Genomic DNA, 15,782 nt, shown 5'->3' on the forward strand with positions numbered 1-15,782 from the left:
GATTACGCATCTTTTTGCGAATCCCCCCGCATTGTATGCGTGGGGGCTGAAGCCAACGAGTGCTAACTTTCAGGTTATATATACATCAAATGGCCGCACAGGAGGCACAATAACACTTTCAGGCGAAAGTATAAACATAGCCTCTATAATTAAAATACAATTGTTTTTGTAACCTAATGATTTTTCACTCGAACATGACATTCTTCAAGCACTAAGATTCTATTAAACGAGCACCTTCTGTTACCTGCTCCAAGTGGTCCTTGGCTGGATCCTGGCTTCCCGCCAGATTCTAGGTTGCAACGATGGTGGCCTCCATATCTGTCCAATACGTTTTAACACGGGCAAGAGCCATCCGCGCACCCTCTATGCATGCCGACCTCTTCATGGCATCGATTCATGATACAGCACCAAGGAATTGTTGCACTAAACCAAAATAACTGTCCGGCTTCGGCCCCTTTGGCCATAGATGGTCTATTATAGACCTCATCGCAAGACCGGACAACCTATGGAGCTCGGCCACAGCGGCCATCCTATCACTCAATGGCAACGGGCACGTTGGAGCACTAAATTGCGACCAGAACAACCTTTCCACTTCATTATCTTTTTGATCATCAAAAAACATGGCCGCATCAGCCGTACTCTTTGCCAGGTCCACATACGCGTCTGCAGGGCTCCAGCACCGATCCAAAGGAGAGTACTTTGGATCTAAGAACTTCATCCCTAACAAGTAGGGGCTTCCAGCCATGATTTCTCCGGCCTGTCGAAGCACCTCCCGTGCATCCCTAATTTCGGAATGCATCTCCTTGGCCGCATCAAGGGCCTTCTTTAGGTCAGCCGACTTCGCCTGATTCTGTCTCTCAAGGAGCTCATACCGGCCGCCGGCGTTTTTCAGCTCCACAGCCATCTTGGCTATTTTATCTTTGCTTCGGTGATGAGCATCCTGTTTAGCTCTCAACTCTTCGGCCGCCTTTATGGCAGCCGTATTGTTGGCCCGGGCTTGCTCCTTGGCTAGGGCAAGCTCCACCCTCAAGGCCTCCACGACAGCAGCTCTGCCTGCAGTCGAAGCATATCATTAACATTATGCTCCTCTTAAATATTTCCTATAAAAATAAGGAAAGAAGAGCACACACTTTGTGACTCGTTAAGCCTCTCATTCACAAATGTGATGTCGGCGTCCACAACTTCAATCTGTCGCCTCAGTTCGGCGACTTCAACGGACCGATCGGCCGCCGGACCCTTAGCCACATGCGCATGAATATAGTGTGATCATTACTTAACAATGTGATCCTCCGTTTGCCGCCTAGGGATGGCAACCAGAGTCTCAGAGGCTACTATCTATATGGAGCACACCTAGCGCGTGCGCCATAATAAAAAATTACGTATTTCATTACATACCTCAAAGCCTTTGAGCAGGCTCGTAAAAGCTTCATTCAACCCGCTTGTGGTGGATGAAATCTTCTCAAGCACCGTGCTCATTAATGAGCAGTGACCCTATGAGAGAGCAGCTTGCTCCAGAAGGCCCGTCAGCGTGTCCGACCGGTCGCCGAACTGTGCCGGACCCTTCTTATCGCCCCCCGGGGAGCCAAACGCTCTGGGCTTAGGGCGGCTGAAGTATTAGCTTCTGGCCTCGGCAAATCTGGACTCCTCCGTGACGACACCTCGGGGTCGCCCGCCCCATGAGGCGGAGAGGCTGCTGGGGTTTCATTCTCCATAATCTCCGGAAGAAGATCCCCCGAAGACGAACTATGTCGAGAAGAGATGCTAGCCGGACTAGAAAGAATGGATCCTGGTTATTGTTCTCGGAGGAGGAAGCAGTAGCTTTGCATTTACGATTAACTTACAGCTCGGCTGAGGGCTGGCCCATTTGCGGGCATGGCGCGGCGAGGACGCCCTTCGGGGCAAGTCCCCCTGGTGAAGTTTTCTTCCCTTGTCTAGACACCTCCGCCTCCAAGTCTTCGGAGGCGGCCCTTTTCTTCCCGTGGGGGGAGGAGACCATAGATCCTCCTCCCCGACTATCCTCCTTTGCAGAGGTAGTAATTCCCTCGGTTTGGATGTGCAACGTGTGAAGCTCTGCATCTCTGTTCTTCCCTTCATCTTTCCCCGAGGGCACTTCACTTAGCACACGACTAATCATCCTGGCTATGACAGGACTAGGCGAGCCTTCAGGAAGCGATGCCGGACACCTGATTCTCTCCGCCTTGCTGAGCCATTCCTGGCCGCGGATGGTTTTCAGAACAATGTTATGATAATATAAACGAAGTGTTTGGTTTCTGGGTTACTTACTTGGGTATGTGGGCGGTTGTAGCTCAGGCCCGCATTCTCGATGGTGTCTGGACACTTTACTCGTGGTCCAAAGAACAAATTACACATCCCTTCGAGCGTCATGCCGAAGAAGTGCAGAATAGTCCACGGACCTTCTGGGTTGAACTCCCACATCCGGAAAAGCCCACGTTTGCACGGCAAGATCCGTCAGACTAGCATTACCTGAATTACATTGACAAGACTAATGTCCCTCTGAAGAAGCTCCCGAATGCGGCTCTGCAATGTTGGTACATCATTAGGAGGCCCCCAATCTAGTCCCACATTGGCCCATGACGCCAGTTGAGGCGCAGGGCCCGAACGGAAGTTGGGGGCGGCTACCCACTTTGTGCCTCTGGGAGCCGTGACATAAAACCACCTTCGCTGCCATAGATCAGACACTTCCAGGAAGAAGCCCTCCGGCCATGGGGCATCGGTGTTTCTGCTTATTGCAGCGCCTCCGCACTCTGCGTGTCGCCCCTCAATCATCTTCAGCTTCACATTGAAGGTCTTGAGCCATAAGCCGAAGTGCGGGGTGATGTGGAGGAAGGCTTCGCACACGATGATGAACGACAAGATATGAAGGCTGGAGTCCGGAGCTAGATCATGAAAATCTAGCCCGTAATAGAACATGAGCCCTCTCACGAAGGGAGGGATCAAGGGTGAAGCCTAACCCGTAGAGGAAGTGAGAAACAAATAAGACGCTCTCGTTGGGCTCAGGAGTAGGGATGACCTACCCTGGAGCTGGAAGCCTGTGCTTGATGTCGGCGGTCAGATATCTGACCTCCCTAAGCTTCGCAATGTCCTCCACTGTGACAGAGGACGCCATCCACCAGCCTTGAAGGTTGGATCCGGACATGATTGAAGATCCGACGTGCTTAAGATTGGGCTTCAGGTGTTGGAACTCGAGATGCGGAAAGGCGGAAGTGTGGTAGGAAAGAGGGATAGGCCTCGGCCCCTCTATAAAGGGGGTGAATATCAAGCGTCCTCAGCGTAACCGCTTGGGACTTACCTAAAAACACGGAGTCATACCAACATGCGTCGTGGGGTTGCATGCGCCCGTATTGATGGAGGATCCCATAATAAGGGGAACACGATCTTTGCTTTGGCAAGGCGTGCCACTAAAACCAACTCGCAACGCATGTCGAGGCAGGCAGAGAAAAACCGATCTGTATTGAGCCAGGCCACGGTGTAAGGGCACACCGTAAAAAAAATTGTCAACAGATCAGATTTGTGATGTGTTAAGCTCTCTACGGTGGTGTGCGGAAATTATCTCACAGAGCCGGACACAATCCTTAATCTGCTTTGGAGTATTCGGAGATGGAACCCGCCTTGCAATGCCGAAGACAATCTACACGCTGGACTCATCGTCATTGAAGCCTGGTTCAGGGGCTACCGAGGGAGTCCTAGATTAGGGGGTATCCAGACAGTCGGACTATATACTTTCGGCGGACTGTTGGACCGTGAAGATACAAGACTCAAGACTTCGTCCCGTGTCTAGATGGGACTCTCCTTTGCATGGAAGACAAGCTTGGTGGTCCAGATGTTAGATCTCCTTCTTTGTAACCGACTCTGTGTAAACCCTAGCCCCCTCCGGTGTCTATATAAACCACAGGGTTGAATCCGTAGAGGGACAATCATAATCATCATAGGCTAGCTTCTAGGGTTTAGCCTCTATGATCTCGCGGTAGATCAACTCTTGTAATACTCATATCATCAAGATCAATCAAGCAGGAAGTAGGGTTTTACCTCCATCGAGAGGGCCCGAACCTGGGTAAAACATCGTGTCCCCTACCCGAGATCCGTTGGTTTTGATACCGACAGGCGTCAATTTCGATCCCACCGATCAGGAGCTGATCGAGCACCTTGAGGCCAAACTGAGTGCTGACAGCGCGAGATCTCACCCTCTCATCGATTTGTTCATACCAACCATCAATAGCGAGCACGACATATGCTACACCCAACCTGAGAAACTTCCAGGTTAGACACCGATCGGTCGTCTACTTGCACAAACATATTCCTTTGTTTATAGCTCTATTTTTATTTTTAGACGCAGACCTGGTGAAGCAATTACAATTTGACAGTTAATAAAAAGTGAAACAAGTGACTGCAACATGCCAAAGATGTTATGAAAATGCCAACTACATACACTAAAACCTGTATTCGACAATACTGTAGGTATCACGCTCAGTGGCCTAAGGAAGCATTTCTTCTAGCACAATTCCAGGGCGTTCAAAAGGGGCACGTGGACGCGTCGCAAGATACAGTCAGAGTGCGGCATGCATGCGATGTGGCACAAGACCGGCAATACCTTGCCATTGATGGTCAACGGTCGGCAGACGGCAGCAAAAAGGTTCTTGTGCTGCACACCAACAAGAACTTCGACCGGCAGAGGACCAACTGGGTGATGCACCAGTACCACCTTGGGGACCTGGAGCAAGAGAAGGAGCGGGAGCTGGTCCTCTGCAAGATTTTGTACCAGACGAACACTAGGGCTAGGCTAAAAATATTATAAGTTAGTTTGGTATTGGTAGTTGTACTACCTTGTCATCCGCAAGTTAGTATTGTTGCTAACGATCTTTTGGTATGAACTTGCATTTTCTTCCAACCATCAAGCCGAGGGTCGACGCGGATATAAAGCTGAATCATTTATTTTGAAACGAATTTTCAGGCACCTGATTTTTATTTGATGGGTAGCATAAGCACCTGCCGTTTGAATTCCCAGTTCTCCAATTTTTTCAAAACAAGTGCATGCACTTATTATCATGATGAAAAAACAATATCCCTGCTGCATCCTAGTTATCAGTCTGTACTTGTAGAATTCTCTCGTTTATTGAGCACGTACATTGTTTTTTCAGGTCGAGCAAGTTTCAACTGGGTTGTAGACTGCCTAGGCTTGGTTTTGTTTTTAACAGGTCCAACCCATGACGACAACGGGGCACAAAGATCCAGCAGGTATCTACTGGCCTTTGGCCCACCAACGTTAGTTATATTTTGTCTTACAACATCCGCAAGCAGTTTTTTACTAAATCAAACACACAACCCAGTTCTATTTTCCTCTTGAAATGCATGTCCTACATCCGTTTTCTAATCTCTACCTATAGTTTTACTAGTTCATATACACGTATCATTATATTGAAAACACATAAAATTCCCTTTTCATATTTACATCCTTATTTTTGTTGTTTTTTCCCACCCGGCGCTGATTTTTTTACCACCGGTTTTCCCTTAAACCAACTCAATTGTCAAACAAAACGATTTTTTTGGCAAATCAATAAGTTCTTAAAAAATGTTTATCATTTCAAGATTACAACAGTTCAGACTCTCCCAAAATATGCAAAATAAGGTTGAACTTTTTGACCGTCGTCCTAGGCAGAAAATGGGTTGTAATAAATTACTTAAGAATTAGCAAATGGGCTAGAAATTATTAAAAAATAGCAAATGGGCTTTATGTTGTCTTCCATAGATTTGGAGGCTGACTTGTGGGCCTACTAAGTTCAAGTGTACACAAGGTTTCTCAAAAAAGAAACTTAGTCAACAATCGACTCTACCAGCGTCAGATCGTTAGATGTCAATCTAACGGCAATCGTGCTTCTTCAGTCTCTGATTTTCCTGCCCCAGCCGCCCAAACCAGCACCGTCGAAACCGCCTGCTCCCGCCTCCCGTGGTCGGCTGTGCTGCCGGGCAGGCCCCACGGCCCCATCATACTCACATCCCTGGCCTGTCTATCCCTCTACTCACCCACACCTCCTGTTATTTTCTGGCAACGGCAGCCGAACCAGTCAACCCTCGTACTCTCCACCGCGTGGGCAGCCACTATCGTGTCTTCCCCGACTCCATGTCATTCCCTTTGTAGGCCTCACCGTCGTCCACCGCCCTGGTGCTCTCGGCGCGGCGTGGTCAATGAACGACATCCATCAGAAGTGGACTGTACGTGGAGAGGCTGACAGCTGGGTCCACGGCCGCACACAAGGAAATGCCTCCTTATTACGCGCAAAATTATGATTCCTCCACCTGACATCTGGAACCCGCCGGAAGGGCCTCTATATTTTGCGAAAAAAGTTCCCTCTGCTGACAAGTCGGACCCACCAACCATATCTTCGCATGCAAGGAAGTGCCTTCTTATTGCGCACAAAAAATGAATACCCCCTGCCAGCTGGGACCCACCATAGTGGGAGGCTGACTTGTGGGCCTACTAAGTTGACAGGGATAGAGGGTTTGTCAACTTAGTCAATATATGAACGATTCTAGCTCCAGTGACTTTACGATGTCCATCCAACGGCCGTAGTGCTTCTTCAACCTCTGGTCTTCTTGCTCCAGCCGCCCAAAGCAGCGCCGGTTGTGCCGCATGCTCCTGCCTCCCGTGGCCGGCTGTCCTGCCGCGGAGGCCTCACCGCCCCCATACTACTCCCACTGCTGGCCAGGCCATCCCTCCACTCACCCACTCTCCCTGTATTCTATGGCGACGGCAGCCTCACACCGTAGCCAAACCAGTGAACCCTCGTACTCCTCTCCGCGTGGGCATCCACTGCCGTGTCTTCCCTGGCTCCACATCGTCCCCTTCCTAGGCCTCACCACCGTCCACCGCCGTGGTGCTCTCGGCGCGGCGTGGTCAATGTGGTCAACGTCTGACTTCCATCGGAAGAGTAATGTACGTGGAGAGGCTGACAGCTGGGTCCACGGCAGCCGCAAGGAAGTGCCTCCTTATTACACGCAAAATAATGATTCCTCCACCTAACAGCAGGGACCCATCGGATGGGCCACCATATTTTGCGAAAAAAATAGTTTCCCCCCTGACAGCTGGGACCCACCAGACGGGCCACCGTATTTTGTGAAAAAAACGTTCCCCCCGCTGTCGGCTCGGACCCACCGGAAATGCCTCCTTATTACGCACAAAAAAATGAATACCCCATGCTAGCTGGGACCCACCTTGGTGGGAGGCTGACTTGTGGGCCTACTAAGTTGACGGGGACGGAGGGCTTTGTCAACTTAGTCAATATGAACGATTCTAGCTCTAGTGACCGTATGATGTCCATCCAACGGTCGTAGTGCTTCTTCAACCTCTGGTCTTCTTGCTCCAGCTGCCCAAAGCACCACCGGTCGTGCCGCATGCTCCTGCCTCCCGTGGCCGGCTGTGATGCCGCGGAGCCTCACCACCCCCTACTACTCCCACCACTAGCCAGGCCATCCCTCTACTCACCCACACCCCCTATTATTCTACGGCGACGGCAGCCTCACACCGCAGCCGAACCAGTGAACCCTCATACTCCTCTAGGTGTGGGCATCCATTGTCGCGTCTTCCCCAGCTCTGCGTCGTCCCCTTCCTAGGCCTCGCCGTCGTCCATCGCCCTGGTGCTCTCGGCGTGGCATGGTCAATGTGGTCAAGGAACGACTTCCATCGGACGTGGACTGTACATGGAGAGGCTGACAGCTGGGTCCATGGCTGCAGTAAGGAAGTGTCTCCTTATTACGCGGAAAATAATGATACCTCCACCTAACAGTAGGGACCCACCAGACGGGCCACTGTATTTCCCGAAAAAAGTTTCCCCCTGACTGCTGGGACCCACCAGCTACATCTTCGCATGCAAGGAAGTGCGTCCGAGCAAAAAAAATGATTCGCCCCCCTGACTGCTGGGACCCACTAGCTACATCTTCTCACGCAAGGAAGTGCCTGATAGTCGGGACCCACCTGGACGAAGCGTACGTAGCATTGTCATTCTGGTCACGGACGTGTACGTACATACTGGTGGATGTAGAGGTGCACACGTGTCGTAGTAGAGGCACGCACATAGCATGTACACGTACGTACAACGGCCAGTGTGCAAGAAGGAAAATACGGCCACGTACGTGTACATACGGGCGGGGTCTCGAATGCCTACTTGCGAATACGTACGGCCAGGGCTCGTGTACATGGCTGGGTCGGAACAGAGAAACAATGTCTTCGTCATGTTCATGGGGAGCCAACCGCCTGGGTCGAAACAGAATGCGTCGTTGTGTTCATCGGGAGGGCTTGGATGGAACAGGCGATGGAAACGAGGCCTGGCGTACCGCAGAACGGAGGAAACGGCCTTGTGTTCGACCGGCCATGTTCGAAACGGGATCCTGTTCATCGGGAGGGGTCTGGCGTACCGCTAAACAGAGGAAACAGACTTGTGTTGGATCTCCTACGGTCTAAACGGGGTCCTGTTATTCGGGAGGGGTGTGGTGTACCGCAAAACGGACGAAATGGACTTGTGTTGGAGCGCTACGGTCGAAATGGGGGTCCTGTTCATTAGGAGGGGTGTGGCATACTACAAAACGGGACTCCACGGGATACTGTTCATCTCCACCGTCGACCTCCTCCAGCCTCCACGGGCTACTATTCATCCATCGTCGACCTCCTCCAGCCTCCACCTGTGACTATTTATCCATGGGCTCCTGTTCATCCAGCCTCCACCGCGCGCTACTCCACCGGCTATTGTTCAACCACCCCTCTCGACGGGCTCCTGGTCAACCACCCCTCCATGGGCTACTGCTCATCCACCCCTCCATCGTCTACTTTTCATCCAGCCCTCCACGGGGTCGTCCTGTTCATCCAACCCTCCATAGGGTCCTGTTCATCCAGCCCCAACCGACTCGATCTATTGGGGTCTTGTTCATCCAGAGGCAACACCACGGGGTCCTGTTCATCCACCCCCACCGCTCACTGTTCATCCAACCCCCCCGCAACGCTCACTGTTCATCCAGAGGCAGCATCGATCGTCTTCAGTTAGCAGCAGTAGCGAAGGAATCGCTCGATCTTGTTCAGTTAACAGCCATCGATCGATCGCTCGGGTTGAGTAACGCATAGCCTATAGTGCAATCGCTCGGGTTCAGTTAGGCGACGCCTCGCTCGGGTTCACTTAGAGCCCAACGCCTCTCACACACGCGCGTACGTGTACGATTGAAATGCGCATAACTCGGCCCCGACCATCCACTGTAACTGGGAACTCACCGAAATTTTCCTCACCCTCGCTTCTACCACGGTTTTTTCCATCATGGACGGCCCAAAGAATGTCATGCAGCTGCGTCTGCGGCCCGTCCAGGACAAAAAGCCCATTTTCTGTCATGATTTTTTGTCATAGAAGTAGCAGCCCACCACATCTATGATGATACCGGATTTTGTCACAATTATCGTCATAAAAGTGTCATAAGTATGACAAAATTTTTTTTCATTCGACCCAAAATGTCAAAGATGTGTCTTTTTTGTAGGGTATGCACGAGTAGAACACAAAGAGTTGTGGGCGACAATAGTCATACTTCTTACCAGCATGTCATACTTTGGTTCAGTGGTATTGTTGGATGAAGCGGCTCAGACCGACATTACGCGTACGCTTACGCGAGACTGGTTCTACCGACGTGCTTTGCACATAGGTGGCTGGTGAGTGTCTGTTTCTCCAACTTTAGTTGAATCGAGTGTGGCTACGCCCGGTCCTTGTTGAAGGTTAAAACAACACACTTGATGAAAAATCATTGTGGTTTTGATGCGTAGGTAAGAACGGTTCTTGCTAGAAGTCCGTAGCAGCCTCGTAAAACTTGCAACAACAAAGTAGAGGACGTCTAACTTGTTTTTGCAGGGCTTGCTGTGATGTTATATGGTCAAGCATGATGTGATATAAATTATTGTATGAGATGATCATGTTTGTAACAAAGTTATCGACAACTGGCAAGAGCCATATGGTTGTCGCTTTATTGTATGCAATGCAATCGCCATGTAATTGTTTTACTTTATCACTAAGCGTTAGCGATAGTCATAGTAACAATAGGTGACGAGACGACAACAATGCTACGATGGAGATCAAGGTGTCCCGTCGGTGACGTTGCAGATCATAATGATGCTTCCGTGATGGAGATCATGAGCACAAGATGATGATGGCTATATCATGTCACATATTTTGATTGTGTGTGATGTTTATCCTTTATGCATCTTATTTTGCTTAGAACGTCGGTAGCATTATAAGATGATCCATTACTAAATTTCAAGGTACAAGTGTTCTCCCAGAGTTTGCACCGTTGCTATAGTTTGTCGTGCCGACACACCACATGATGATTGGGTGTGATAAGCTCTATGTTCACATACAATGGGTGCAAGCCAGTTTTGCACACGCAGAATACTCAGGTTAAACTTGATGAGCCTAGCATATGCAGATATGGCCTCCGAACACTGAGACCAAAAGGTCGAGCATGAATCATATATTAGATATGATCAACATAGTTATGTTCACCATTGAAAACTACTCCATCTCACATGATGATCGAACATGTTTTAGTTGATTTGGATCACGTGATCACTTAGATGATTAGAGGGATGTCTATCTAAGTGGGAGTTCTTAAGTAATATGATTAATTGAACTTTAATTTATCATGAACTTAGTACGTGATAGTATTTTGCATGTCTATGTTGTTGTAGATCAATGGCCCATGTTACCGTTCCTTTGAATTTTAATGCGTTCCTAGAGAAAGCTAAGTTGAAAGATGATGGCAGCAACTACATAGATTGGGTCCATAACTTGAGGATTATCCTCATTGCTGCATAGAAGAATTACATCCTGGAAGCACCACTAGGTGCCAGGCCTGCTACAGATGCAACTGATGACGTTAAGAACGTCTGGCAGAGCAAAGCTGATGACTACTCGATAGTTCAATGTGCCATGCTTTACGGCTTAGAATCGGGACTTCAAAGACGTTTTGAATGAAGGAAATATGCCCTAGAGGCAATAATAAAGTTATTATTTATTTCCTTATTTCATGATAAATGTTTATTATTCATGCTAGAATTGTATTAACCGGAAACTTAGTACATGTGTGAATACATAGACAAACAGAGTGTCACTAGTATGCCTCTACTTGACTAGCTCGTTGAATCAAAGATGGTTAATTTTCCTACCCATAGACATGAGTTGTCATTTGATTAACGGGATCACATCATTAGAGAATGATGTGATTGACTTGACCCATTCCGTTAGCTTAGCACTTGATCTTCTAGTATATTGCTATTGCTTTCTTCACGACTTATACGTGTTCCTATGACTATGAGATTATGCAACTCCCGAATACCGGAGGAAATCTTTGTGTGCTACCAAACGTCAAAACATAACTGGGTGATTATAAAGGTGCTCTACAAGTGTCTCCGATGGTGTTTGTTGGGTTAGCATAAATCGAGATTAGGATTTGTCACTCCGATTGTCGGAGAGGTATCTCTGGGCCCTCTCGGTAATGCACATCACTATAAGCCTTGCAAGCAATGTGACTAATGAGTTGGTTGCGGGATGATGCATTATGGAATGAGTAAAGAGACTTGCTGGTAACGAGATTGAACTAGGTATTGAGATACCAATGACACGTTTAGCATGCAGTTAATTACATGCCAAAAATAGTGCTAATCACATAATAACATGCAATAAATATCCTACTTAATATCCGTATGCACTTAATATACTTCCAAATTAACGTGCATTGCACATACACATTGACTAGTGCTACTAGTACGTGAAACTGGTGCCGTAACTTGTGAATGCGTGTAGATATGGTCAACGGCAACATCGCCCGCGAGTTCTTCGTGTTTGCCCGTGCGTCTAAACGCAGAAGGGGAGGAGTGAGAGAGAGCACACATGGAACCCACCATTAAGTGAAGGCGAATAGTATGTGCTAACGAGCCGTTCCCACTAATGTACTAAAAATAATATTACATGGTATCCATTAAATAGGTTGTGGTAATATAAAAACATTATATGAACATAGGGGGGACAACAAACATTACTGTTTTACGTATGTTGCCTATTGACGTGCGGCTTGAAGGCCCTGGTCGTATGTTCGATCCTCGTCCTTTATTTTCTAGTTTTTATATGGGTCCAAATTTGTTTCATGACAGGTGAGCCCCACGGTGTGTAGTTTGTAGATCTTTAATTTGTGGGTCGAAATTTGTTCCATTCCAAGTGGACTATTGGTGTGTAGTTTTGTAGCTTATTTATAATAATTAAAGAGAACAATAAATTTTTTTGCAATAATACCATGGTGTGACGTTGAAGGAGAGAAAGGACGTGCGAGAGAGCGATGACCGAGCCAGAGGGAAATCAACTGGGGGAGGTGCGGGGGTTGCAACGGTGTTTGGAGTAGTTGTGGGCCGAATGCTACGAAAATATAATCTAAACCACCGGAATAAATGCCTACACATATTAATCCAAGGTTGGAGTGCCCCTCGCAATGTAAATAGCTCTGGCTTTGGGAGGGATGGAGAGGTGGCTTCAATATGTGGAAGATACAGAGTGAGAAAGCGAGGTCAATCGAGAGACATATAGATAGAAAGACAAAGTGAGTGTGGTCCGACATTCATTGAACAAATATATATGCTCTAGAGAGATATTGTCCAATTGAGCTTTTGGCAAGGGTGAGGGCTGTAAGATAGAGCTTGAGAGATGATCCAGTCACAAACATGTAGATATATTTTGTGCATGGGAGGAAGCAAGGTCAGTCGATTACATATATAAAGAGAGAGAGATTGAGCGAGTGTGGGTCGTCGTCTGATCGAAAGAGTGAGACGGGTTGGAGAGAGTGACCTAGATAGACAATGTGCGTGAGAGAGTATACAATGTGAATATGTCGAATTGGGCTCAACCATGGTGATATATCATTTTTGTCCGAGAAAGAGTGAGGTCAATCGAGACATACAAAGAGAGAGAGAGAGAGAGAGAGGGAGAGAGAGAGATTGAGGGAGTGTGGCCCGCCATGAGGTCTAAAGAGTGGGGGCGGCTTGGATGGACTGACCTAGATAGACAATCTGCATGAGAGGGTATAGAGTGTGTCGATCGAGGCCCGAACAGGGAGATATATCATTTGTGTGTGAAAGAAAACAAGGTTAATCGAGACCTGGATAAAGAGAGCGAGATTGAGCGAGTGAGACCTGCCATGCGGAAGAAAGAGTGAGACAGTCTTGAGGGAGTGACTTACATAGACAATGTGTGTGCGTGCGCATGAGAGGTTGGGGGGCTAGATAGGCAATGCATGTATCTAGCGCGAGAGGGTGGGAGGGAGAGGGAGGGAGAGAGCTCGGCATGGGGTGCAATGGCGGGTGTGTGAGGTAAAAACATTTGGTAATAGAGTGGAAAAAGGGGGTTTTGTAGTTGAGAGAGTTAGAGATTGAAACGTGGAGAGAAAGATTGAACGTGTGTTGGAAACCGATAGCTTCCTAAGGTGGTTTGGAGAGGAAGATTGACCGATACAGGAAGTATGTAGCGTGTGTGCCGGGGGGGGCTAAAAACAACATTTGAATGTAGATAGTACGAGACTTAATATCAATGTTTCAATTCAGTGTACATTGTAAGATTTGAACTGAGGACCATGCATATGGGTAATTATTTTGAATTCGTGCCATACTAGGTTTCGAAAAGTTGACATTGACTCGATTTGTTGTGCTATTTTTTGTAGGTCATATGTTCGAATCCATCCAAAAGTTTTCTCACTACCATGGTGTTCATCATATACATATGAATTTGTATTAAAAAAGTAGCATGGATACAGTGAAATGCGAAATCCACATTAGAATTGGAGATCGCTATGTGACACACACTCTAATTCAAATAACTAATTATGTGACGAACACTCTAATCCACGTTAGCGTGGATACCATTTCGATTTTTTTCAAATAACTCCTGATTAATTAATTTATAGTATCTCGTTTCGAATGACTAATTATTTTCAAGGAAAACACGAGCATGGTAATACATACAGATTCGTTTGCAAATGAAGGAAGATTCATTTGCATTCTCAAATGTAGGCGCACCAGGCAGACCAGGGTCGTGTCGTGGTGGTCGCGTGTGTCGGACGGATGCTTAGCACCCAGCGACCCACCCCCTCCCTCCCCCCAAAATTACGATGACAAAATAAGTTCACGCTTCCATGTTTCAGATTGAAATATCTGACGGCCCCAATTCTAGCCCTGCAAAATCTCCCTTCTCCACCGTCCCCTTCCGCGCCCAGATTTCTCAAATCCCTAATTCGCCGCCAACCCAAGCAAAGTTCGAATCGCCCCTGGTCTCATCTCTTTCCCCACCTCTGTGCCAGACAACGATGACGGTCATGCTTCACCACCGCATCAGAACTACCTCATCTACGCCCTCGTCCACCAAACTGGGTGGTCCATCAACAACATTAGCCGCCGCAACCGATGTGCCTCACAGACACCGACTTCCACCGCATCAGGTGCACTTCACCGACGCCGTCTCCTGCCTCACCGGGGCTACTTCACCGAGCACATCATCGCACCTCCGCCCCCCGAGGCCGTTGGGGCTTCACTAACGGTCTCGTCCACCGCATCGTAGCGCTCCGCTGCCACTCGATATTTGCATCTGTGCACTGCGAGGAAACGCCAGCGCATCACCCTCAATGGCTATGAAGTGACCCGCACTCTAGCTAGGCGAGCATTCCCAAACGTCGACCCAAACTAGGTATCCACACATCACTCCCTTGTGCATTGTTTCAACAATGTTTGGATATCCTTTCACCGCTCACTTAACTTACATGCCTATGCAACTCTGACTTTAACTCTTATTTCTTCTGGAGATATCATCTGAAACAAGCAAAACCATTTTTTAGCGAAGCATGACGACGCTACGCGATCTGGTACACATCCTGCACACCCATATAACCTTGTAAGTATTTGTCCTCCGGTACAACCGCAAGGTCGATTCCTCTTATTTGATCAACCATTCACCATGTCAAAAATGCAGAGGGGGATGCAAGGAGCACAAGGCCTGCACATCCAAGCAAGTGGTAACATGGACTTGTACATGGAACATCCCAAGCGTAAGCAGAGCTGCAGTTAGCCTGTACAACGAGCTAGCACTAGTCCCTGCATTTCATTTAATTCATACTGGCATGCGTGTATGATTTGTGTGTTGTGGCGGATCCACGAATTCAAGTTACTATGGGCGAACATTTAACTTAAAAAATACGAAAGCACTTGCACTCCGGAAATCAACATAACTTGAGAAATGTGAAGCTACATGCACTTTGAAAACCAACTATGATCCAAAGTAGTTCAGATTATAAACACTAAATGATGCAAGCACCAAAAAACACAAAAATGCAACATGGTGTACAAGGACTACAAACATGGTCTGTACCTGCTTGAATTATTCATTCTCTGGCTGAAAATATCGAATTGTAATTGCACCTGTAACCAGTGTGCAAACTGCATATCAATATATCTATCCTGCACAAGTATGCCAATAGTTTCAAACAACAGATTAGAAAAGTATTTATGCTAGGTTGTCATGACACGGGGACTTTCTGGTAGATGGCCTCGACGTTTCCTCAAGCCATGAAAATGCATTATAATTTGCTTGTCATCAATGCCTGCAAATCTTTGTCTCTCTCAACATAGCAGATCATGATTAGACACTAAATCCTTCAATGGGAGCTTGCAAAATGCTTGCATTAGATCCCTCATTAGACACTATATGTTCATC

This window comes from Triticum aestivum, chromosome 4B (assembly GCF_018294505.1).
Source record: "Triticum aestivum cultivar Chinese Spring chromosome 4B, IWGSC CS RefSeq v2.1, whole genome shotgun sequence".
Classification (NCBI taxonomy): domain Eukaryota; kingdom Viridiplantae; phylum Streptophyta; class Magnoliopsida; order Poales; family Poaceae; genus Triticum; species Triticum aestivum.